At 33.2% G+C, this 23590-nt stretch overlaps 1 protein-coding gene and 2 long non-coding RNA genes across 3 annotated transcripts in view; 1 reads left to right on the forward strand and 2 right to left on the reverse strand.

Annotated features, from left to right (window-relative positions):
• Nucleotides 1-23590, forward strand: part of LOC126745611 (uncharacterized) — a 711162-nt gene that overhangs the window by 179565 nt on the left and 508007 nt on the right. The window lies entirely within an intron of this gene.
• On the reverse strand, nucleotides 4966-6042 carry LOC126745618 (uncharacterized). The gene is made up of 3 exons (XR_007663615.1): nucleotides 5935-6042; nucleotides 5357-5873; nucleotides 4966-5297 (listed from the first exon to the last, which is right to left on the reverse strand). It is a non-coding gene; the product is annotated as an uncharacterized LOC126745618 (long non-coding RNA).
• LOC126745614 (uncharacterized) lies at nucleotides 16892-19134 on the reverse strand. The gene is made up of 2 exons (XR_007663611.1): nucleotides 18021-19134; nucleotides 16892-17955 (listed from the first exon to the last, which is right to left on the reverse strand). It is a non-coding gene; the product is annotated as an uncharacterized LOC126745614 (long non-coding RNA).

Genomic DNA, 23590 nt, shown 5'->3' on the forward strand with positions numbered 1-23590 from the left:
TTAATTTTTGATACCATTAAATAAACAATCTTATGCTGTTTAAAATAATATATTACACCAGAAGGTTTCCTATTTCATATATCAAAGTAAGATGCATGTAACGAGGTGAGGTGGTAATCGGCAAAACCTTATTAAATATAAAATTGAATTTCTCCTGTATATTTAAATGGTCGTGTAACGTCATCTATTATTAATTTCGACTTGTAACCAACTTAGGGCATTTAACACCTGATAATCTATTACTGCAATTATAAACTAGCCATTCGCATTAATCTAAACTGTTCTTACAAGTTAAATCTGAGAACTACACATCCTATAGGTAAACCCAATAATAGCCACCGAAGGCATACGGATCTAGATATTGAGTATTAGGCAGATATATTGCTATGAACAATGTCGTTTGGATTAGGCTAATGAGGTAACACTTGATGATTGAGGTTAACCCTCCTGTTCACGATCGATAATTATTGTGGACTCATAAACGGTCCCAGGAGTTTACAAATCATAGTACTAATTTGGGATTCGAATGCTCCTTTTGTGCCAAATAATGTAAATTTAAAGAGTTGAAAAATATTGTGTGTATATTAGCGACAATGTTTGATTATAAATATATTGAGTTAGTTAAAAGTGTCATTGAATATTGTTATTGCTATAAAAAAACAGATAAAATAAGGCACATAGAAAATAAAATAATTGTTATGTTAAAAAAGAAAAATCAACAGTTCCCAAACTCCTAGAAGTCCCAAATCTGAATTAACTAGTTTGTAACAGATACAAGGGAGGCATTCACAAGTATACTTGCATTGTAGAAGTTCTTTTTTTTATTGAATAAAACATTACCAAAAATCTTAGGTAAAATTAAATTAAAATACTTTTTACAATACACTTCGCGTAAAATCGCACCGAAAAAAAATGGTGGAGGTTCCAACTGGCGATACAAAAAGGCTAATAACTTTTGTTCTATGGTGAATTTTTTTTCTGGTTTTTACTGTTTTATGCAAGAAGGTTAAGGCTACGTGACTGTGATTTTTTTTTGCCCATGCCCACCCGAAAGGGTAAGCGTGGCAAAAAATGCTTTTTTCGCGAAAACAGTTGATGCAGCAGTTTGTGGAAAACTGATTAGGCCGATTTTTCTAAAACTTAATGATGTCAAAGGCCTCTATGGAAACCTGCTCCTAAAGGGTGCTTTTTAAGATAAACCCTTTGGAAGTCAGATTGTTTAGTGAATGAAATTTGAACTTTTTGCGCCGTAAAACGGGGCGAAATTGATAGTTCTAAAAATATTTTTTGGGATAAAAATTTTCCAACTCACTTTTTAATTTTTAAAAAAATGCTAAATTGTGTGGTTATATGATGGGAGTTATTTGGTAACCCGACACACAAAAAGATGGAGGGATAACAAAAAAAAATTATACTAGGTCGTATCAATCCCACCCACGGAATAGGGCGAGTTTGATACCGCCTTTGAAATTGCGTTAGACTAAGTGTCTTCGAACGGAATAAGTCAATCTCGTCCCGTTTTCGATTTGGCTCACTAGATTTTTCTGTATGAAACGTCTTATCGATGGGGAGAGATTGATATATGGGGTAATGATTGATACCATCGCAACCTTTTTTATTTAAATGATATTTATTTATTTAAAAGCATGAAAACCAAACAAAATTAGTAAAAGGTTCTTATAGTTATCTTACAGTTAGTTATAAAAAACAAATGAACATAACAATATTTTAATAAGTAAGTTCGTATAGGTAATTTATTTTTATAAAATAATGTTAACAAAATAGTAATTTAGTAGGTAACTTAAAATAAAAATTACAGCTCTTTAACGTCTTCTGTAGCGGGAAATTCATATTCGTTGCCATCAAGCCTAACAGGGTCTGGTATAACTGCTATTATATCAGCTTCGGGGATTATACTAAAATCATTTTCCACCAACTTAAATTTAGATCGTTCGGGATTTGTAGACTTAAAACCAACTACATTGATTTCAGTATCTGAAAATTGCGTTAAAATCTTACAGACAAATTTAAAGCACGTTGCCTTTCTTTTCCCAGCAAAAAACTTGACAAGAACGAATGTTTCGGGCTTCAACAAATCTTTATCAGGTTGTATATACTCTATTTCCTGTAAACTTTTATCAACAACCTCTTCCCTCTCTTCAGCGTCTATCGTAATATGCTCTAGCTCTTCATCTTCACTGTCGCTTGTTTCTTCTGAAGTTCTCGTGCTTACACTTTTTCCCGGTATAACATTGAGCCTTTGTCTTTTTTGTCTAATCCTTTCCGTATTATCATTAGTTCCATACATTTTTTCTCGCAATAGCTCACCTAGTGTATCGTTGATTTCTTGTTCTGGATTATGATCTAAATCTGGAATTTTGACCAAAACTTTATAACGGTTCTTAGAGAATATACCAGTGGCATAAAAACCGTTTATAACATTCCTTTTTACACCAGCTTCTTGACCTCCAGGTTTATCTTTACTCTGAGACTTAACCATGTCCATTTTTTCTATTGCAGATTTTAATAAAGACGGAAAAACCTCTTTGGCAATTCCGGTAGAATTATGATTTTTAAGTTTATAGGCTGCTAAAACATTTCGCCACGCTACCTTGAATGGTTTGAAAAATGCCACATCGAGAGGTTGGCAAATATGCGTAGAATTTGGTGCTAAGCAGACGAATGCTATATTGTTTTCCTCACACTTGGTTAGAACACGATCATTGAAATGGGATGCTAAGTTGTCGCCAATAAGCACTTTCCTGCCCTCCAAACGTTTGGCATGTGGAAGAAATGACGAGGAAAACCAATCTTTCAATGTTACAGCGTCCATCCAACCATGTGAAGTTCTGTTAAACCGACAGCCTTGCGAGCAACATGCTTTGGTGCAGCATGGATATCCGCTAATTCCTCCTTCCTTCCAGGTATTATAGAGATGTTCACTTTTATATATAACGTACGGTGGAAGAAGAGTTCCATCAGCAGATCCACAAATCATTATAGATGTGCAGCTCTTTGAATAATTGATGACATTTTCGGGATATTTGACTCCTTTTCTATAAATAAGCTTCTTACTTCCGGGGTCGTCACCAATATTTGTTTCATAAAAATTGAATATATTACTGGGAGGAACATTGTTTAAAGTTTCTTTCAAATTATCAAAATAAGTTGACAGTGTTTCTCTGGAAACTTTCGCCCGGGCTTTTTTTATATTTCCGGCGACACGTTGCGATACTTGATCTTTATGGCGTTCCAATAAACTTACAGCCCAATCTTTTCCAGGAAGATTATTTGAAAATTGGTATACCTTTTTTCCCCTTCCATCAAGATACTTTTTTGCAAGTATCCTTATTTCTAAGAGATCAAGGGGAAAGCCCCAATCTTCGCATTTTAGAGCTGAATTAAGTATAGCTCCTTCTTCAAGCTTTGTGAAAACAGGCTGGCCGCCAGTACTTTTTATGTGTTTGCCATGATACCTATTGTATAGAGTCCCATATGGTATTTTATATCGCTCTGAGGCCTTTTTTATAGAAAGCTCATCGTTACATATTCTTCCAATGGCTTCATTTAATTGTTCATTGGTATAATTTCTAAAGTTCCGGGTGCGTGGCATGCGCTCGTACTTTCGAACCATGTGAAAAGACCAATAAATGATTATTAGTCCGGTCAATGGATAAAGTTTTTCAAAAGCGTGGCGAGTTTGATACCTATCAATGTCGCCCCACTGGGTGGATCAAACTCGCCCTACAACGCGTATCGCCGAATTTCAAAATAACCTTAAAATCTAAGAAATATCTATGATTTCACGTGTAGAAACAATGATCCTATCATGCAATTAGCACAAAATTAATGTAGTTGAAATACTCACCTTTGGGTACTCGAAGTTATACAGTACACAATTTTACATCCGAAAAGTGACTTCAATAAAAATGGCCAAAACACAAGATATTTATTACTGATTAGGAATGGCGGACGCGACCTTGCGTGGGTTAGTTTACGTACTAATAAATTCTTCCGGCGGAACGCTTAGAAATAAGAAGGGGAAGTTGTAACGGTAATAATACGCGCTAGGAAAGTAGGACGATACATTAATTTCCGCACCCATGCGGGCCAATCACGGCGCTTTGTCTGTGATTGGCTCAGATAATTAAGGCGCGTATTTCAAATTTGATTATAAGAGGAATTATGGTATTTGAGAAAAATAAACATACGGAACAATTTACTTATGGAAAGAAATTGCTTATTTTCAGCAAATTACGGAAAATACTTTTGTTACATGATCTTATTAATTTTGCTATTTTTACTAAAATAGAATTTATCTCATTTCAGGCACTTAATGGATAGTTTTGAATTAATTCTCAGGCTCTAAACTCCGCTCAATTAAAATTTAGTATACAAAATTAATAATTTTATTAAATAGTCTAAAAAGAACACTTGTTATTATTTTATCTAGTAATCCATTATATTATTTAACATTTCTATTTTAAAATAAAAAAGTTTAGAAATATATTATTTCATTATATACCTATTACTCTTTTTTGTCTTGTATGATCCATACATCAGATGCAATTGCATATTATGTAAATGAGCCATAACAAAGGAAAACATTTCTTGTATTCTCTTTTAAAAATGAAAAAAGACTAATATTTATCAGGATCTGAGAATATTAAATATGAATAAAACAACCAGATTATATTTGAATAAAGTAGGTGTATTCATAACACTGATGCAGAATATCCAAAATTTATTATATCAACCTTATATATTAAGCCATCTACTAATATATAACATAGTTGCTCAAAGGGTTCTACTTACAAAAGTTGCAAACAAATACCAATAAATATGAAACAAACACTAATATATAATTTAATTATAACAAAGGTAAAATTAAAATTTAAAAAATATATTTTATAAGTATCCTTCAACATAAGCCAACGAATTACATGAATACAAAATATAGCCAACACCACTTGGATTTAATACCAGAACACTCATAAAAGCAATGTCATGCAATAATAAAATAGTTATAAAAATTTTGTTATGATTAACTTTATTTAGGTTTTTTGTTGGGATAATACTGCTGCTTTTCTATTTTTATCTTTTTTACTCATCACCATTTCTTTTTGCTTTACTGTCTGCATAAAATTTCTAAAATCACCCATAAACTTTTCTAAATCATGTTCACCCAATTCACCACCATAATTACGTTATGGATAATTACGATTTTATTAGCCTTTTGCTTCTTAATTCATCAGTGTGTCCTATGTGGGTTTCAAAAAATCTTACTCTAATCACTCCTGAAAAAACGTCATAGAAATCTTTTATTTTAATAATTATTAAGCAAATAAATACCTACCATTTACCAAAATTTTAACTATTAATCTTGATGGACAGAGTCCTTGAATGCGAATGCTTTCTTTAGACTTTAAATTCTGTTGCAGACATGTACTGATATATCCTAGATTAATTATTGAAAAATTACCTTAAATAATTATAAAATTAACTAGGTACTTTTTGAATCACTTGTATTACAATTATAGTAAATACATTCTTCTCCATTAGCAGATTTCTTTCTTCGGTGAACAGCATAATCTACCTCTCTATTTTCCGGAGACCTCCAAGCTTCAAACTCTGCAAAAATCCTAAAATTTAAAACAGATTCTTTAATATTATGTATATTATGAATACTATGAAAGTGTGTTATTAAAGAATCTTAGGATGTAAACTTATCTTTGTCCAGCCAAAGGGGGCAAATAATGTGTTTGCTCTCTTTTTCACTTTGTTTTTTATTATGTATATCCCTCATATGCCGATACAATGTTGAAGTAGAACAAAATTACTTTCCACAATCTTCACATATTAATTTATTATCCCTAAAAAATATGTACTGTTAAATAAAATTTCACAAAGGTACTTAATTTTAAAAGCACTTACGTGTTTATATCCATATTCACCAAATAAAGGTGTAGTAAATTAATGTAAATATAAAGTGGTGTTGTGAATTTACAAGGCAACAAGATAATATAAGTAATAATAATTACTCTTGGTCGCACAAATTGTAAATAAACAACAAAACGATGAGGTTAGCAAACCACATCAACAGTCCCGCCGATTATTTCGATGATGCCGACCGACAAAATCCGAAGGCGTGATTTTATTGGTCCGCATGGGTGCGGAAATTAATGTATCCTGGGAAGTAGGTATCAAACTAGCCCCCCAAAATCAATCTCACCCCGTTTTACGGTACCTCGCGGACTTAAACGGTTGTCAGGCCTAAACGGTAACGTTCCCGACAATGCAGATAGAACAGCACTTTTCTACGTGAATGTAGCTATCTTTTTTGTTAAAACAATTTTTTTCAAAACAAACCTCCTTCCGAGATAAACGAGCTCAAAATTAATTTTTTTTTTTGAAAAGAAAAAAAGTTAATTTTTCGAGAAATAATTAATTTTCTACTTCTGAAAATTATTTTTTTTGTTTACACCGTTTGAAAGCTTGATCCTTTAGGATTAAACAGAGGTATTACTTATGGCGTTAGGTATTAAACTGGGTGAGCTGTATTAACAAATATGAACCCCCTTTCTGAGTCTTTTTTTGACCGATTTTTTCTATTTTTCTTAATAACTTACTGGCGGCATCTAGAGATTTCAAACTTTTAGCGTTTTAAGAACTTTTCAAAACCTATTTTTCGACATAGTCCCTTCTACGTAGAGCAGTTTTTGCTCTACACCTTTTTTTAACTTTGACGCTTAATACTGGCATACCTATAACACCTGCAAAAACCAATTTTTCTCTGAAACAATCGGAAACTATCTGGCTATAATCCACTAAAAACCGTTTTTCTTCAAATATTATCGTTTTTTCCGCAACGCGCTGTTATTTAAGAAAAACTCCAAAAAAAAGGCCGGTCCAATCAACCAGTCATATCGTCGACACCACGGGAGCCAACGCATGGTATAATAAAGTTAGCGGTCCGGCACCCAATGTAAAAGCATACAGACGACGTTACGTATTTGGAATCTATACCCTTACACAACGTTTGTGACGTTAGTGGCTGTACTGACGTCGGGTATATTTTTAAATGGATAAATCAAAAATAAATATTTGTAAAATATACCTCTTCCTAGCATGTGTGACGTCACTAGCCGAGTTGGCACCGGGTATAGTTTTAAATGCAGGATTGCCAGCCGTATTTATTTAAAGCATACTCGATTACAGCGCAACGGCAAGATTTGGTCAGTGTTGTTTGGGCAATTTTTGCCAATGTCTGATGCAATATTATTTGTTTACATTCTATGAGTTGCTACCGCGTGCTAGTTGGTAACGGTTTTTTGTGACGGTGTGAGTTTATTTAAAAGTTGCGAAAAGTTTTGAAGGGTGCGAACGTACTATATTTTCCATATAAAAAAAAGAGATAGTTGGTGTTTCTATTAGTAGCAAAAGATTTTAAAATGGTGGACAAAGACAGTTTAGAGAGTTTTGTGATGGAAAATGGTGGTGTTATTGAGAAATAAGATTTTAGATCGGAGGAGAACTTTTCTGTGCAATTGAGAATGAAGGCAGAGTCAAATAAAGCATAAGAACAACTCGCTTATTTCATCGACGAGTTTGTTAAAGAATTTTCTAATTTCACGAAATCTAACTGGATAGTTCGAAAGACATTTCCTTCTTTAAAGCGTCTTATGTTCCGGAAAATGTATACATACCAACACTCATCGTTTTATAAAAAAAAATGTTAAGTGCAAAACCCCTCGTGGACAAGACTGTAAGGCTAAAATAGACTTTGTAATTAAAAAATTATTAACATGACACTATTCGCAACGACAAACTGTTGTTGAATGGTTATAACGTGTTAGTGACTATAGTTTTTGAACATTCTCATCATGTTTATGTGGCAGAGGCTTTAAGTTTATTGAAATGCAGTCAGGAAACCGAAGAAACTTTCAAAAATATTTTGACAGTGGAATGACACCTTGCGCAGCAAAAACTACAATGAATTAAACGTATTGGACTCGTTTGAAGGTACTGGTGTAAATGGATTGGAGATGTTATCGCATTCTCAAATAAATTCCTCTGAAAATCATGTGTACTATATGTATAACAAATGGCGTTCCGAAAAGTATGGTGATCGTAATGAATGCAATCTCCCCGAAATTATAGAAAGGAAAATTAACGATTTAAAAACCAAAGGCTACATGATATTTCTAAAACAGAATCTCAGGATTATCGTTATAGTTACTCCTATTAACGGGTATTTCTATCTACTGCGTATAAGAATATGATATTTTAAGACACAACATCATCATGTGACCAGACCAGTTCTGCGATTACTCTAGTTTTTTACATCTCATAAAACCGGCGGTCTTCCATTAGCTTGTGCTATAGACACCGAGCAAAATTAGTCCAACTACACGCTAGTTCTTGCCGCTACTAAGAAGCGATAGAAAATAACGAGATGAATAGACAATTCGATCCTGATATTATTATGACGGACGATTCTACGGCAGAACGGAATGCTTTAAAAACAAAACTCCTTTCGATTTTCGACCAAAAAAAAATATTTTTTTTGTTTTTTTTTTTACTGGCAATTGCCAGTTTAGGGCTAAAATGTAAATTTGTCAATAATTATTTTTTAAAAAAAGGGTACCGTGGGAAAAAACCAGTTTTCTTTTGTTTTTCTCACATTTTTTCTAATATCTCTGCTTCTATAGCTTCGATTCAATTCGTTAACAGTTTCTTTTATTACTAATTCTTTTCATATTTTATTAGAATTGCTGTTCAAAATAAAAATGGAAAATAAAAAAATTGACATAAAAACCCGCTTGTCTGATCCCAATAACCTAATAAATGGGACCCTCTTTTCCCTTTATCTTATGGCACGTATAAATCGTGAAAAATTTACTTATTAAACTTTTCTAATAAGTTTTGAATGACCTTTAAAGTAAAAAAATAAATTTTGAATTTGGAGCATAATTTAAAAACGTAAATGAAATTACTTTGAAAACAGCGATTATGCGCATACTATGGTGAATACGCCATAACCTTCACCAGTATATTAACTTCGACAGTGTATTGACTGATGAGTCTCTTTCAGCGTATTTACCCTAGATGCCACTAGCGTATTATAATAAAATAAAAGGGTATAATTGAATATTGGTTATATTTATACGAGTTACTTGAGAGCGGAGCGTATTGTAACACATCATGGTTCTCTGAAGCATGATACCCAGAAATACGTAAGTAATATTTCAATGAAATTTATTTCTGATTATAATATATAATAAGACCTTCCCTTTTCTCTCTGTATTTACTATAAATGCTAATTTTTTCTAAGTACTAAAAAAAGAAAAAGTTGGGTAGAACACCTTGCCGAGGCTAAGGTTTGAACTCAGAGCCTTATGAGGACACGGCAGATCTCTGCCCCACTGCGTGTTTAAAGTATCTCTTGGATTTTTGTGGAGATTTTTTTTTGTAATACTAACAAAAATTAAGAAAATTTCTACTGGTTCCTACGGATTAAAGTAGACGCGAAGCATCGTTTTATTAAAGTGATTTCCATTATTTTCAAGATATTAATAAAGACTATTTCAAAATACCTGACGCCTATTGGCAAATGTTTCTATAAACTATTTCTGCCGTGAGTTGACTCAGATTGTATCTTTAAAACAGCAAATTGTAAGTATTTCAGAGGAATAAATCAAGGGGCGATAGAGACGGATATAGGACATCACTCAACAGGATTTCTTTTTCTAATCCATTGGCTAGAAGAATTATTTTCTAACCACAAAATGAGGAGTTTCCATTTTATTGACAATGTAGTAAATTTTCTTTTAATGATAAATGTTCTTGTGGGTATCACTGATTTTCTAATTCATGAATTATTTAAGTTCCATAGATCTTGTATGTCTTTCAAATACTCAGGAGTTTTCATCATTTAGCTAACGATAGTTTTTTATTTGTCAATTAAAACAGAAAATTATTACGTAAAAACAATATAGTCGTCGCTGCCTAGTCTGTGATTGGACAGAGTTTCTTAGGCGTCTATTCTAGGCACTATGCAAGTTTGTCTGGGACAGCCTTAAGATAAGAGAAGTCAGTGTTGCTAAATACCAAAAATGTGATGAATTTAAAAGGGTGTAAACACCTAGGTCCTTAAGCTAGTTATATAAGTTAATATGAGAGACTTCACTTATCAGAGCTTGGCCTGGCAACAGTGTCCCAGACAACACTCAATAACCAATAGACGACTAATGGATAGCCCAATGGATGACCCATTAATTATGGATATCTTATAGATATACTAGTTATGTATGGATACTTATTAAATATACTAATGTCTATATTCATGGAGTATATCTAATAGACATATAGTATATATTCTATTTTGGATCCTATAAAGAATCAGTGAAAGCAATCATGCATATTATAACAAGAAATAATGCATTTAAAAAATAAATTTATTTTAACTAAATTTAAAAGTTGAGAAGTACGTCTTAACTAATATCTAATAGATATTTATAGATATCGATTATATCTATTAAAAAAAAAATTTCAGAATATAATGAAATTAAAAAAGAAATGATAAATTGAAAATAGAAGAAGTTTTGCGGTAAATGCTGCTTCTCTAAAATATGTATTTACCTTATTTATAACAATAGATTAAGCCCAAAATTGAAATTTATAAGTTTTTAAGTAAATTCTATCAAACGAATATCACGTTAAACAATAAAAAATAAACCAATCACGTCGCAATTTAAACCAATGAAAAAATACAAATAAAAATGAGCCATAAAACAAATAGAAATGAGTATGACACAAGATCCATACAAGAGCTTAGGTCTGATAACTTGCTTATATAAGAGGTGTTTATTGTCGAGTGACATCTTACTCTTGCGGTTTAGGAAGACGTTGAGGCTTTGAACTAATCCATTACATTAAAGATGCATTGACAACGTTTAATTATTAATTTAAAATCAATAAAAATAACTAAATGTGATGACTAATTACAAACACAATTTATATTGAAAATAAATTTTTTCCTGTAAATATAAAACATTTTTTTTCCTTGACCCCTAAACGATTTTGATATAAACTCGTATATAATACTATAAATAACTAAATAAAATGTATGTACCTATTTTTTTTTAATTAAATAAAAGTATAGGAATAACAAATTAAAGAAGAATCGTTAAAAATTAATAATTTTTTTTATTGAGATTCAATGACCAATAAGTGTTCACCATTTAAATAACTTAGCCGACTCGAAGTCCAGAGAGGGTAATTGATTTTAGGTTGTAAAACTCGAGTTTACGATTTAATTCCAATATGTTTTCTAGGTTGACATTTTATAGGGCTATAAACTTGTTTAATATAGAGATAGAGAAAAGTTTATTCCCTCATATTAAAGCAAAAAATACTCATATAGGTGTTACTTGATTTAATGCTTTAGAAAATAATGTAGTATTACATTCTATCTCATTGGCATATAAAATTAGTTATATAGATCCAACAATAATATATTTTGAAGCTACTTATTGTAATTTTCAGCCTTTAACCTTTACCCTACATTAATTTCCAAGATGTCCTACTAAGTTTCATGAAACATTCATTAAGTGTTACTAAAAGAAAACCTTTTAAACTGCATACTTAATTACCAATAATATTTAAATTAATTTCGTTCGTAGCTCTCTCTTGGCTTTCAGCGCCTTTTAACTTGAATAAATTGGTAATTTATTATGTATTTAATATGCAGGGAATAGATTTCAGTTGCCGTTGCTATATAAGCTATTTTACTAAACTTTTAAAAGATTTTAAAAGAAGCAAATTTCGTGTCCATTTATGTTATGCATAAAATAAGCCATAAACCGTGTTAGAGGAATATTCTTACAGCAGAAAATTAAAATTTTAATATCTATAAAATAGCAAATAGTTTCGGATTTAATCAAATTTTTATATTTACTATATAATGAAGGTGATTTATATTATTAAGGTATATATATTATTAAAGGATTGTATAATATTTCACCAAGAAATTATTGTAGGGGAACATGGGGAAAGGCGGGGACGCTAAGCATTTATATCAATAAAAATGTAACATTACAATAAAAAAAATTACGTTTATTCTAAAATCTCTTTCATTAACATCCATAAAAGTCTTGGCATAAAAACAATTAACTTATCTTACACCAAAAAACAAAAAAAACACAATAGTCTTTACAAAGGAAAAATCCCATCTTACCCCGGGCACGGAGCAAGATCGGACAGCCCTCGGGGTAAGATGGGGGTAACGAGTTTATTTACAAACATCGCATATATGGCAGATATCTAAACAGTCATCTTCTTCTACTTGAAAGAACTCGTCCATTATCTCAAAGAGACCTACGTAACTAGAGAAAAAATAAAAACTCTAAGTCTCAGTCTCAAAATATCTTTTTAATTAATCAGGTAATATGTTTCGCTAATAAAGCATCATCGGACTTACAATAAACAGAAAAACACACGTAACTACAATAAAACCTTACACTAAAACAAAATCAAATATTAAAAATTAGTTAAAATTACCTTATTAAATTACCTTAAGCTAGATGACCTGCTAAGTACTGACAAATAAAATTTAAACCTGAGAATACCCACATATTTTGTAATAAAAACAATAACACGGCACAAAAATTCAACAAAAAATATAAAAAGAGAAAAAACGTGACAGGTGTAGTATTTGAACCCACGCTCTAAAGTTGATCTCGGTGAAACACCAGACCGTTAACCACTCGGCCAGCCTTGAATATTACAGTCAAAGGTATATCGTGTATCGTGAGGAGAAACAAGAGGTTAGATAAGATTATTAAAGATAAGTCCTGGCTCAAAGGTGAAAACATCATTAACGCATGTCAAATTTGGACTCTTTTTGGCTTTGGTGATTACCATTTTCTCTAAGTGATCCAACTTTCTACTCTTAGGGCACTCATGAACAATGGAAACATTTTCAGGGACGGAAAAACTATGACCCGTTGATAATAAATGGTTAGCAAATGCTGACTTAGTTTCTGTGGCGTTGGTGTCCCTGAACTTATTAACGAGGCTTAGGTGTTCCTGTACCCTTGTGGATACTCTCCTTCCTGATTGTCCTACATAAACAGCAGGGCAATCCTTACAATTAAGACAATATACACCCGATTTAGATAGAGGATCACTTTTATCCAACGTCTTTACTAGGTTCTTTCTTAGCGAGTTAGTCGTTTTGAAGGCTATGGAAAAGCTGAAAGGCTTAAAAAATTTTGCAAGTTGTTGAGAAATGCCGCCTAAATAACTAAGGCATCTAAAATTATTATTGTTGGTGATGTTGTTCGGTGGGTGGACGATGTGTTAGGATAGTTTATATTTATTATAGAATTTGTAATATAATTTGTTTAAGCTGTAAAGTGAGAAATTATTGTTTACAGCAATTATTTTTATAATATTATGTTCTTTTTGAAAAGCGTCTTTGGACAGAGGTAATTTAAATAAACGGTAGAACATTGAATTAAAGGCTGCATATTTGTGTTAATAAGGGGAATTGGAGTTAAATTGGACTATATTATCTGTTGCAGAAGGTTTGCGATATACTTCAAAAGAAATACTGGTATAAAAGAAGATCTAAAAAGGGTAATTTTCCGTTTGTCTCTCTTTCCAGCGTAAAAGAGATCTGATTATGAAGGAAGTTAATAAATGACAAGAAATCCAATAAATCATTCTCGTCACCAACCCGCAACACGCACACATCGTCCACGTACTTTTTATAAGCTCTCAAAAAGCCCGCAAAATGACTTTTTCATGATTTTCTCCTCCAAGTGACTCATGAAGACCTCGCTCAAAAATGGTGAAAGACAAGAACCCATGGCGAGACCCAATTTTTGCCTAAAGAATTGATCATTAAATTTGAAGAAATTTTATTCCAAAACTAATAAAAGGTGGATAAGATTATCTACCACCAGTTTTGGCAAAGTACTATTATTGTTTAGCAGGATCTCAACCAATGTTAAACAATCTGACGAGGGTATGCTAGGGAACAAGTTCTTTACATCTAAGGAAAGCAAAATGCCATTATTTGAAACATCTATTTGCTTTAGATAATTGGCAAATGCAATTGAGTTTTTAATGGAGAATCCGTTCCGAAAACCAGTTACTTTTCTTAAAGTATTGTTAAGCCAAGAGGATAATTTGTAGCAAGGAGTGTTTACGAAGGAAACTACTGGTCTTATCGGGTTCCCCTCTTTATGAATCTTAGGTAAGCCATAGAGCACAGGAGTACTTGGGTTTATAGGGTATAGGTTAGATTTAGTGGTGTTAAAGTATTCCAGAGTTATAAGACATCGATCTAGAGAATTCTTAAGTTTTGAGAAAAAACTAATCGTTGGATCCCTAGTAATAGCCACGAAGTCGTCAGTCAATAGAAATTTCGTCACTTTAGCCACATAGTCGAGTCTATCATGACTACCAAACAAGAGCCTTTGTCTGCTCTGGAAATTAGAAGATCATGTGTTTCAATTTTGTTTTTAACAGAATTAAGGTGTTGTTTGTTGTAACTATTAAGGACAGAGTCTCTCAGAGTTAAGAAAATTAATTATTTTTGATCGTAAAATGTTTTTGTTAGGAATACTAACAGACTGAATGTGCTCTCAGCCTCCACTGCCAGGACCTCTCTAGTGTGTCGATTTATTTGTTGCGAAAAATTAAATTTTAAATTTAAATTTAAGATATTTTCCTCCTCGGGCCTACGGTATGTAGCCTACGGTATGTAGTGGCACCAAAATCTTCTACATCTTCTCTCAATTTAGAATCCAAGGATAGAAACTCCGCAAAGGACAACGTTAACGTTAATGTAAAATATAAGTACTTGAGTTTAGAGTTGACTTTGTTAAGTGTTTTGTAATGTTGTTTTATTTCCTCCTTAATCTATATCCGTCTTCCCATGTTTAAAGCTCATTGTGAAGATGGAGTGTGTGAGCCCCATCTGATGTTAACGAACTTCGGCGTTAAACCTGATTTTAGGCAACTTTGTAGGAACCAAATTTCTTTTTCATCTTCTTCTACTCCGGCGCAAGAATTGTGGGACCACTTTTGACATATTTGACAAGCTGTCCATCCTTCAGTGAACCCCACATACCTATGACCACAGTATAAACATTCGGTGTCGTCTTCGGCTGTATTCTCTGAAGCACCATTTGTTCCCTTAGTTTTATTTTTGACCTGTATTTTCTTTTTAACCACTTTTTGCTTTTTTTTTCTTCGGAACTAGAAGTTTTTAGATCTTTAAGTTCTCTTTTATACGGCGTTGACGTAAGGATGGCCGTCTTGCCTCTACGGCAATTATTTTATCTGGCTTTTATTTCTACAGTAGGAACAGGCATTATCTGAGCTGGAGTACAGTTTTCAAAGCTGGTACTTAAGTCACATTTTCTGTAAAATTTGAGCAAACTCTTTTAGGTGGCGACCCACTTGCCTCTGGGGTTTTATGTAACGGACTATGAGATAATGTGGCAAGCTTACTCAGAGGGCAATTATCTTCATCATCTGAGCTTTGGTAGCCGGGAGATGTGAGATGATGATCTGTATGGGCCTGATAGCTGGTAGATGGCTGAACATCATCACTAAAACCTATGGTTGAGTGATTACTAGGAATAGCAACCGAAATTACATTCTTAGTTAAGTTTGGCTGATTTTTTTCATGGATGATAGAGGGAAGACCATATGTATCCGACGGATTGGCCTCCTTTTTCCGAACACCCTGTATAACGATTTTTATTTAAAATAATAATAGTCATTTGTTGAATTTGTAAAGATTTTCATTAAAAAAATAATATATATATATACAAAAATTGTGATCAAGAATAAAAAGAGACTATAAAATGTCCAGAAAGAGAAACATAATTTGAATTGCACTTTGAAGGATCTTATGCTAATCGTACCCACTTGAAACAATGTAAAGTAGGTGATAGCATTTGAAGTTATGCTGTAGCAGCACATCAATTCTACTGCCATCTGTGAGTAAGCTTATGCCAGCTTACCAGCAAGAAGTAAAAGCCGCCTTGACTCAGTTGGCACTGCATCGCTAAAAGAGAAATGAAAATATTAGCTTGATAGGGTTTAAGGGACTTGACAAGCATAGCTAAGAGGGCCAGTCCGTAAAGGAAGAGTCATTAGAAGCAAGTTTCTTTTTCTAGGCATTTTTTGCTAAAAATGTAACTCAAATAGCACAGAATGTAAAATCACCTCAGGATACTCCAGACCGCATAGCGAGAAACTAGATAGATTACATCACGGAATAAAAATACCAAAACTCTATAACATTAGTCAAGATACACTCAGAAGCCGAGATTAAGTCATACCACAACTTACTTCTTGACATGATAAAACTTAAAATAGGCGGAAGGACTATATAAGACTAAACAAGTTGCATGGGTGCTTGATGCTCGAGGAAACTTCGAGGATAATCAAAGTATCATAAAGAAAAGATGCTCGGATGAAATATGTAACGTAATCTGTATAACAGGACCTTTGATTACAACCGACGAGGTAGGAACTACTATAAGAGGAAACAAAGATAGAAGCTACCTTTAATCATTTTTCTATTTCACCCTACAATCTCCTTTCAATGAATCCGGTTAGTCCACTTCTTTATTGTCTACCTAGAGTACAATTTGCGTTACTATGTTCAGTAATCTTTTGTCATCTCTGTTATTATTTGTGGCAGTACCAGACCAATAACTTGTTTTAAATACTAACACCTGCACTATCCCCTTTTTTGCTCGAGATGAAAGAAGTATTTTGTCAGGTACTAATAAACAAAAATAGTACAAGCACAAAATTGATAAGAGTTTCACAATTTATGCTTCAATAGTAATAAAAATGTGCCTAAAAATGCAATTTTAGTTTAATAAAAAAAAATTTAATAAACCAATAACTACCAAATTGAATGTACATAGCTTTGTAGGGGACCATTAAAAAGTATTTTTTATACTCCCGTACATAAACATTTTGCATTATCGCCAGGATTCATGAATCTCAACACTAGTCGTGTATTCGTCGTTAAGGCGAAACTTAATAATTTTAGCTAGAAATTCTTTTTCTTTAGCGATATTTAGATTTTCGAATATGTGTTTCTTATTATGATTATGAATCAACATGTGCTTCTTTTTCTAAATAGTATAATGCAGACAGCCAGATACTCTTGTTGCTTTATTTACTTCTGTTTTCTCCTTCTCATATGTATTTTAGCTGCTTGAAGCCATTATGCCCAGGTATTCAAAACTAATCACTTGTTCGATTGATTGGTTGTTTAGTGCCATTTTGCATAGTATCGGCTATTTGTTAATTGTCAGATATTTGCTTTTCGGCATCTAGCTATATTTCTTTGTGGCCTGATTTTGCTCGCATAGCATTCTCTGCAGTCTTATGTTATGAGAACCGTATCATTTCCATAGTGTAATATTTTGAATACGGTTTTTCTTATTCCGTAACCTTATCTAGTTTATGATGCGGTCCAGCTCGAAGACTCAAAATCACAGTCTTTCTTCTCTTAGTTAATACCTATCGATATCTGTACTGCTTCTGTGGTTGAGGTGCCTGTGTGTATTCTTGTAGTGTTGTTGGTATTGAGTTATTTTATTACCTGGATTATATTGTTGTCGGCCCCTAGTTCTTGCAGGCTTTTTAGCATATCCTTTAGCACTCTATCAAATGCTTGACTTAGGTCAAAAGGACAAAGGAACGCAATTTTCTGAATTTTATGGACTCGATGATTTGTACCAATATGAATATAGAGTAGATTGTTGATCTATTCTGCCTAAAGCCTTATTTTTCTTCGTTAAGTAGGCTTATACCTCGATAGTTCCTTGGGCCTTTCTTTTCCTCCTTTTAGTAGCTAAGGATTGTAAAGCTTAATTTTCTTTCCTGGTTCTTCTCTGAGATAAATACATCCTATTACATAATCAAGCTGTAAATGTATGATAGTTTTGTTATTAACCAATAACTTATTGCTTTACCTGATGATTTCCTCTTCTTCAGTTTGTTGAGGTAGTTTGTCCATTCCTCAGTGGTAATATTGACTGCGAATTATTCGTTAACTGGTTTTGTTCTACGATCTAATGAGGTTCCATTATGCTCCTCTGTTCTCCGTACCGGTCATGTTGCATGTCGGTAGAGAACTTTTCCCAATATTAATTAGAATAAATATAGAATTGCTGCATTGAGAGGTTTTTGAATGCACTGCGAAGCCGACTTAATTGAATTTGACCTATTATAATTTGTAACGCGTGCATGCGTCAATGATGACTTCGACAGGTGCGCGTTTCCCCTTCATATGGAAGTTTTATTGTGTCTGTGCTTCGAACCAACAAGCATCTCCAAAAAACGTGAGTAGCAGTATGTAAAAGAATCTGGCCGACTCTGAATTAGCAATGAAACACCAACAGGTAAGTCGTTATTGTCGCCGTAAATTGGATAAATATATAATTTCTAATATTTACCTGGTCCTTCAAAAGCTTGCTACACTAGCAATTCTAAACGAACCATTTATGTTTTTTAACGTTTTATCAGTCTTTTTTGATTTGTTTTTTGTTTTAGCATTGACTCTGTTTCTTACCGCCACGTATTGCTGACGTTGTTTTCCTGTTTTGTTACAAAAGTACATGATACAGGCTGCTCTTTTCTCTGCAGCGAAGCTTTTTATTTCTAGAGTTATTCATAGTTTGTTGAATTTTGCGTTCACGTTAATCTTTCTTTTGCCAATCGCTTCTTCTGCCTTTGTATGGTGTTAATTGTGATTTTGGATCGAGCCGCATTGATTGTATTCGCAGCTGATATTGGATTTACTGTTTTTTTCCTTAAATTGTGATTTGTGTAAGTCTCTAATAAAGATTCTATTTTGAATTTATTACGGATTACTGGTAGTTTTTTATGGATTTGTTACACTCCTAGTCTCATTTTACATAGCAAGAGTCTGTGCCCAACTTTCATGTTCGGGGAGGCAAGCAATCGTACATATCCAGGATCTACGTTGAGAGGATGTTTCTATTGGTTAAAATGTAATCGATAGTGGACTATTGATCTCTAGAGTTGAACGACGATATCTTATGTTGAATCTTGTGGGAATAAAACGTGTCATTTATTTGTCGTTCTAATTGACAGCAAGTTCCTAGAAGGTGTTCACTATTTTCATTTGATGCGTCTTCACTGAATCTTTGCGTAATCCTGTCGGTGACCTGGTTATAGAACTCGATCTTGGATTTTCTAATGTCAAATGCGTATAAAATTACAATATTAATTTGTTTCTTTTGATTTTCGAATGTTATATGTATTAGTCATTTATGTAAGCTATGTTTGTTACGTGTTTTTCATATTTCTCGTATATTAGAAGTCTCACATCAGATTTGGCTCTATCGGTTCTTTCTTTTCCTCTATAGACAATTACTTAATTGTTGCGTTTTGTTGTTCTGTTACCCTTCTTTCTTACTTTACATATTGCACATATATATAATCGGATTTTCACAGGAGAGTACTGAAGCTCAAAAGGGAGTCTGGCCGCTTTATTAGTACTAAAATGTGTAGTAATATATTTTAAAGTTTAATAGATACGCATTGAAGAATTTTAATTATTTAATTAAAATCAACAAGAATAATTTAATATGATAAATGTGATGATCAAGAACAAATACAATATATATGTTGAAAAGAATTTTTTTCCTCTATATATAAAACGGGTTTTTTTCTTGACCCCTAAACGATTTTGATATGTATATTATACTTATAAATAAATTAATAAAATGTATGTACCTATTTTTTTAATTAAATAAAAGTATAGTAATAACAAATTAAAGAAGAATCCTTAAAAATTTATCATTTTTTTATTGAGATTCAATGACCAATAAGTGTACACCATTTAAATAACTTAGCAGACTCGAAGTCCAAAGAGGAAAATTGATTTTGGTCGTAAAAATAGGGTTTACGATTTAATTCCAATATGTTTTCTAGGTTGACATTTTATAGGGCCATAAACTTGTTTAGTATGAAGATAGAGAAAAGTTTATTTTCTCATATTGAAGCAAATAATACTCATATATAAAGGTGTTGCTTGATTTAATACTTTAGAAAATAATCTAGGACAGTATTACATTCTAGCTCATTGACATATAAAATTAATTATATAGATCTAAGAATAACCTTTGTGCTACCAAGGGGATACATGCTGTACCCCATACGTAAATAATTACTTATATTTGAAAGATTAATTCTTCAAATGTATTGTCCTTTTATCATTGCCATTAACAATACCTTAGTCAACTAACAAAATCATAATCGGTTAATTACAATTAATATTTTTTAAATTATAATCAATTTTGTTGGCTGGGGTACAATTTGTACCCCGCTTGTGGCTTGAAATCTTCGGTTCGCAACATATACATATACAACATATTCATGCACAATTCTCGAAAAAATAATCACGCGTTTGTAACCTTGAACTGTGCGCCGCGCCGTAACTGAAACACATGTTTATTGAATTGACGAAACAGTGGGCTGCCAAGGCAGTTGTGCATATAGGTCTCCTGATGGACCCGTCATGCCCCACCGGGGGTTACCAGAGCCCAACGGCCTTAGAGAAACCGATGTTGAATACAATGTTTATTGTTTCTCTTACCCTAGCAGTGTTTGTACGATAATAGCAGTGTGTGTTTGGTTTAGATTTGTTTACATTTGTGCGTAGAAATGACCAAACGTAAATTTGATTTGGATTCGGAAGTAGACAGACAGTTAGTATTAGATTATTTTGATGAACTGGATAGCGACGACTTTGACAAGAATTCAGATAATAATATGTCGGTGGCTTCCGAAGCAAATGATTATGTCGAATATATTCAGGTTGTTGATGATTTTCTTCCCATTGATAAGGTACCAATATTTCTAATTTAGTGATATGAATTTATAAATATTTGTTACATTATTTTGCAGAATAACCAAAGTTCCGCAGAGAGTGACAGTGACGATGAACCTTTAGCAAATTTACGTGCTAAATATTTGAGCAATCCGTCATATATATCCAAAAATAAAACTGTCTAGAATCACCCGCCAGTTGGACGCCGACCTAAGCAGAATAATGTGAGAATTCCTAGTGGCCTAACGGCCGCTTCAAAAAACATTTCTGATTTAGCCAGTTGTTTCAAACTTTTTATTTGTGAAGCCATGGTTGACAAAATAGTACAGTTTACCAACCAGAAGGCTCTAAGTATGTACAAAACAACAATACCAGCTACAATATCCAGAGAGGTTCAATCTTTGAAAATTAGTTCTGATAGGGAGGCCATTGCTGCCTCTAAGTCTCTTGCAACAGAATTATTAGAGGTTGATTTTGTCATAGATAATAATTCAGTGGCGAATAAAGCAGCAAATAATATGGTTCCGTTGACTTCACCAATAGTGCGGCTATCAAGAGACTCAGATGCGACTGATGGTCGCTATTTATTGGCCAGACTGAGAGACCCTTTCATCTTAAAACCTCTTAGGCTATTCCTTGCCTATCTGCATGATCAACCCTCCAGTGTGTGTTTTGAAGGACATACCAACACCAGCATCCGATTGGCACTTGCATCAGAGGGACTTTCTGGTGACGTGGACTCTTTGCGGAGGCTCTACTTTCGCTACCATGATGCCTATGGTATTGGTCCAACTGAAGTTAAAGCAGATCTGTCAGCCTTTAGGTCCTTCTTCTCATCAGAAAAGCTGCTACGCCTTCAAAAAATCAGAGAGTGTCATAGCAATTATTATTCTGGTGGATCTCCCGCCAGGAATAAAAATTTTTAAATGACTTGACGCGAACAGAGGATCAAGCACCCTCTGAAATACTGGACAATGGCAAGCTTAGTATTTTCTAGCTAAATATTCAGTCCTTAAGACATAAAACTAATGATTTATTTCTTTTACTAAAAGAGCTTCATTTTCCAGAAATCGTTGCCATAACTGAACATTGGTTGCATGTTGGTGAGCCTGTGATGGTGGATAATTACACTACAGTTGCCAGATTTGATAGAACAAATCTAACTCATAGAGGTACTGTGATATTATCTACTAGCAACAACTTTTCAATGGTAACCAGGTTCGATAATTTTGTTTCTGAAAAAATATTTGAATTTTCCATTGTCTACAATAATAATTTTGATCTTTACGTTGTTTGTATTTACAGAACACCTGGTGCTGACGTAAATGTTTTTTTTCAAAAATTACTAAGCTTGCTTGAGTCTCTGCCGTTAAAAAGCAAACTCATTGTGGCGACCTAAACATTGATTTTTCCAGTGTGTGTGCTGCTGAAGAATCTCTCCAGTCCATTTTCGACTTTTTTGGCTTAATCATGCACATTAAATCACCTACCAGCATAACTAAAACCAGCTACTAGATAGATTATGTCGTATCTTCCTTTGAGCCAGATTTCGTCGATTGTACTGTCTTAAGCCCAGGTTTCTCAGACCATGAAGCAATGTTAACAAAGTTTTCCATAACTAAATCTAAAAGTAAAAATGTTCCACGCAAATTAGACCGTATTTTCTCGGATAAAAATTTTTTACATTTTAGGCACCTTTGTCAATCAACTGACTGGAATATTCTCTCTGACGACGTTGATTCAGAATTCTCTAGATTTGTAAAAATTCTATCTAGTCTTTCTCACAAGTCCTTTCCTTTGAGACCTCTTAAAAAGAAGCAACATAATCCCTGGTCTACCCAAGGCTTGCGTACATCTGCTAAGAACATGCGCTTATTATCTCATCTTAAGAAATTTTCAGACAGCGCTTTTTTTCATGAGTATGTAAGACTTTACAAAAAGATTTATCAGAGAACTTTAAAAGCCGCCAAGGATATTTACTATAATAGGAGACTGGCTAAATCTAAAAATGTGGCTAAGGAAACATGGTCGATTGTTAATGCTTTGAGAAATAAGCCTTCTTTGTCGAATACTATCTCCACTTCATGTGAGAACCTTAATGATTATTTTGTAAATGTGGCAAATAATTTAATGAGTACCATAACTCCTTCCCATGATCCACTTTCATATCTTCCCATTGCAAATGAGAATTTCCACAGCTTCTTCTTTACGCCCGTAGTGTTACCAGAGCTTTGCAGTTCAATTAGGGAAATCAAAAACAAAGGCTCTTCTGGAATTGATGGACTTACTCTCAAAATGTTTTCAAATCTGCCCGAATGTACATATGTCATCTTATTACTCTAATTAATCAGTCTTTTCAAAAAGGTGTTTTTCCTAACTGCCTTAAGTTGGCGATAATAGTTCCACTACATAAAGGAGGAGACAAAGATCAGTCTTCCAACTATCGCCCTATTGCTCTTCTTCCCACACTTTCAAAAATTATTGAAAGATTGGTTAAAAAAAGACTTCAATCATTTTTATTAAAATATAAAATACTTACTTCCCATCAATTTGGATTTTTAAATAACAAATGCACAAATGATGCTATGTTTTTTCTTTTTAATAATGTATACTCTAGCTTAAACAACCAACACCCTACAGCAACAATTTTCTGTGATTTTTCTAAAGCCTTTGATTGTGTTAATC

The sequence above is a fragment of the Anthonomus grandis genome, chromosome 16, assembly GCF_022605725.1.
Source record: "Anthonomus grandis grandis chromosome 16, icAntGran1.3, whole genome shotgun sequence".
Classification (NCBI taxonomy): domain Eukaryota; kingdom Metazoa; phylum Arthropoda; class Insecta; order Coleoptera; family Curculionidae; genus Anthonomus; species Anthonomus grandis.